Below are 4,110 nucleotides of genomic sequence, written 5' to 3' on the forward strand. Positions count from 1 at the left end.
AGGCGTTTTTCACTTCCAGCCATCATGAACAATAATATATAGATTATAAGTGATTAAATACAAGATTAATAGTAGTTATAATTATTGGTAAAATGTGCTTGGAAAAAAATATAATCAGAATATCAACTTATTCTATATCAAACTATGCACTGTATTTTTCCTCTTCTGCTGTCGAGGTAATGCAAGAAATATTGTGATTGGTTGTCAAGGCAGCCAATCAGAATTTAGCTTGAGAAAGACTTTTTTCTTTGCGAAACGAACATTTTCTCCACAAAACTCAGATCTTTCGCGCGCAGAATTGTGGCAGAGTTGTAATCCCATACCTGAACTACGTCTCGCCGGCAAGAGGAAACTCAGCTCGATTCACGTGACGAGTCTCTAAAGGAACATTTTAATTACAGGCTGAGCTGATGTTGGCTGAATGATGAGGACACCAGCACTGCCATATGTACCAACGCAAAGCCTCTAAACATATGGTATGTCGAGGTCACAGATGTAAACATGGTATATAGGGGATAAACAATTGTCCTGTTCTGTAAACATGCTATTATTGTAAACATGTTAATAGGTAGGCTACCACAGAGCAATTCAGTTTTGCTCATAATCATCTGAAAAGAAGATCTGTTGAGGAAAAATATATGAAATGAATAGAAAGGTGAATCTTAAGGGTGCACACATTTTGTTATTTATTTTATTTTATGCGTTTTACTTTACTTTTTTATTTTATTTCATTTTCAACCAAGGGGTCAAGGATAATTCGGTCATAAAATGGGTAAATTAAATACCTTTTTTAAATTGTAAACATGAAAAGTCCAGAGACTTGTAATGCTTCAATTTATTTATTTATTTAATGGACAAATATGAATTACATATATTTTTTTTTTTTTTTTTTTTTTTTTACATATATTGGTTTTTATATTTTGACATTTTTCAGAATTTACCAACAAAAACCAAACACAACCGGTCAATGTAAATTGATTTATCTGGATGTTTAATCTTATCATAGTGACTGTCTGTAACTGTATGTATATCTTACCTTAAGGAAGTCTAAACCTCTCTGTAATTCTCTTTTCTTTGTCTGAGCACCTGCAAGGACTTTCTCTTTCAGTCTGTCTCGGGTTTTTTCTGCTTAATATTTCTTGTCAATTTAACAAGCTTGTGAGACATTTTAGGCAGAGTCTAGTCCCTTATAGTCCCTATATTCATTCATTCATTCATTCACTTACTTTTACCTGCTTTGTCCCCACAATGAAAATGATGTAAGTGGGTGAAGTTCATGAAAGGATGTCTTTTGAGCACTATGAATTCAATAAATGTGTTTTTATATCAGGTTCAGTGAGTTTTAGCTAGGTGGACTTATTAGGAAATGTAAGGGTTATTGCCACCCTTCTTTATAAGCCCACTTGAAAAGAAGTTTATATGTATATGGATTATAATTACAGACAAAACATTAGATTTTTTTTTCTTTTGGCTAAATGATTTTCTATAATGTTTTCTTTTAATATGGTGATCAGCTGTGTTTATTCTTTTATGTTGTTCTACGGCATCTATCTTGGTGAGCATTACTCCAGTATCGCACCACATACTCAATAAGTCAATTATTATATTGAAAATTATCATTTTAAATTATAGAATATTGCTTTTAAATACTATTAAAATAAATTATGTAACTCAGTTAATTTTAAAATTCTTATAAATTCTGATTTTATGAGTTTTGGGCTCAAACAGTAGTTTGCATGATTTCAAATAACTCAAGAACTGAATATTCAGTCGGCTCCACATAAGATGTAAAACAGTAACAAATGTCTACTTGCTGTAAAACAAATCACTTCTCTCATATTTTCTCTAATACTGTGTTTTTTATTTCAAAATAAAAAAATATATCAAATAAAAAAGTGAGATAAATGGTATGTGGGCTTATTATTTATGGTCAGTTTTTATATTAAAGTCATGTTTTCCAGTGCACGATTCCTTCTCATAAGAGCATGAAATGGTTATATATATATATATATATGTGTGTGTGTGTGTGTGTGTGTGTGTGTGTGTGTGTGTGTACAGGTTGAGGGTGGTCTATTCTTTGTTCTGCACTTTGAGCGCTGCAGAAATTTTAATTGTGATTGTTTTGATTATATCTCTTTAGACTTGCAGGTTCAAAGTGATTTCTCTTTCCTCGGTTTCTCTCTAGCTGTGCTTATGAATTTAATATTTCGATTTACAGTACGTGATGTGAAGGCCTTGTAAAAGCATGCAACAGTAATGGGGTCCAGATGTCTTAACAAAGGACTGCAACAACCTCTTTGCAATAAGATCACAATCAGGTCACTCGGCTATACAGAGAGATTTCTGGAGTGAGAGTGGCGTGCCTAATGCAATATGAACGTGACTCACGCTTCTCACAGGCACAAGTTTATGTTGTGAGTTTTTTATTGCACTTTACATTTTATATTTATGCATTTGGTAAATGATTTTATCCAACGAAACTTACAATGCATTCACACTATATACAGTACATTTTATCAGTTCAAGCATTCTCAGGGAATCGAACCAATGATCTTGGTGTTGCTTAAACATTTTCCTGAAATTCAGCTTCTCAACTTTAGCTTTAGTTGAAGTTAATGCAGTATAGTATTTTTTAAAGGCATATTTTAATTTTTTTTTAAATGGTATTTCAGGTTCACTACTGTTCAAATGTTTTGAGTTAAGATTTTTTTTTTAAATAAATTAATACTTTTATTCAGCAAAGTGTCAGCAAAGACTTTTACAATGTTGCAAAAAAAAATAAAAATAAATGCTGTTCTTTCTGTTCTGTTCATATCAAAGAATCCTGAAAAATGATCACAGTTTACACAAAAATATTAATTTATCATAACAAGAAATGTTACTCAAGTACTAAATCAGCATATAACTTCTGAAGGATCATGTGACACTGAAGACTGGCGTAATAGCTGCTGAAAATTCAGCTTTGCATCACAGGAATAAATTACATTAAAACATAATAAAATAGAAAAAAGTTATTTTAAAGTCTAATAATATTTCATATACTTTTACTGTATTTTGAATCAAATAAATGCAGCCTTGATGAGCATAAGAGTCTTAAAAATCTTACCGGCCCTAAACTTTTGAGCGGTAGCATTTATTGAATTAGATTTATTGATTCAAGAAAATGTTTGGCTAAATTTAGTCTAGACGTCTCGAGTTGACTAAATGACTAGGTTGTTTCATCAGTATCTCTTACCCTTTAGCTGCAGAATGTTTTGTCATTTAACTTCACAGTAATAGAAGAGAAGAAATAATTCATCTGTCACCAGCTCTCAAGTGATGCGTGAAGCAAAGATGACGCCGCTCAGGAACCAGAATAAAAACAAGGAAATAAACATTTCAAGGCAGCAGTTGTGAATGAGAAAGAGGAGACTAAAGTGAAGTCTCTCTCTCTGGTTTCATGCTTCACTTATTGCTGCTGACTGTAGGCTTAGTTACTGTCACTCATCAGCACTGTTTCAGCTAAACTGTTTCCCATGTATAGGAAACCTTGAGAAGTACAGCCAGGACAACATCATCTAAATGTTAATTAAAATGTTATGAAATACCAGTAGTTCTTAAGTTCACATTAAGAGTGTAAACCACATAGAAGCACCATATCAATATAAAAAGCATGCGTTAGGGATTTTATTACATCACAACAGCTCAACAGTTTTACTAATCACAGATTGTTCGTTTAGGCAACGCCAGACCAAAGTCCACTTTAACTTTAAATGCTGTATACTTTAAACTACAGTTTAACACAAGTATAATGGTCTCCACTATTAACACAATTGAACACCTGGCCATTTGTTTTCTGCAAATTATATTTTCATCATATAATCCCCGAGACAAGCAAATGGTTTCAAAGGCAAAACTGTGTTACATCCTTTGACTGGAAGCATTTAACATGTCCAAACTGCCAGTCAAAATGAGTAATGGATCTCATACCCATGTCTATTTAGTATATATACACATGATGTCATATGAGTCAAAAGCCAGTTAATCAGAGCATTATGTGCACAATGTGACTCACTGAGTGTGCTCTTCCAATGTTCTCACTGCCCTAATGAATATTTAAACTTTAGGTAA

The 4,110-nt window shown here is 32.6% G+C and overlaps 1 long non-coding RNA gene across 1 annotated transcript in view; it reads right to left on the bottom strand.

The window, feature by feature from the left end:
• LOC107550436 (uncharacterized) overlaps positions 1-525 on the bottom strand; it is a 1,661-nt gene extending 1,136 nt beyond the window's left edge. Inside the window, exons 1-2 of the long non-coding RNA XR_001604667.1 lie at positions 453-525; positions 324-378 (exon numbers count right to left, since the gene is read on the bottom strand). This is a non-coding gene — a long non-coding RNA (uncharacterized lncRNA). The remainder of the gene's footprint in view (positions 1-323; positions 379-452) is intronic.
• Between the last annotated feature and the right edge of the window lie 3,585 nt (positions 526-4,110).

The sequence above is a fragment of the Sinocyclocheilus grahami genome, unplaced genomic scaffold (assembly GCF_001515645.1).
Source record: "Sinocyclocheilus grahami isolate Dianchi unplaced genomic scaffold, SAMN03320097.WGS_v1.1 scaffold16.1, whole genome shotgun sequence".
In the NCBI taxonomy this organism is placed as follows: Eukaryota; Metazoa; Chordata; class Actinopteri; order Cypriniformes; family Cyprinidae; genus Sinocyclocheilus; species Sinocyclocheilus grahami.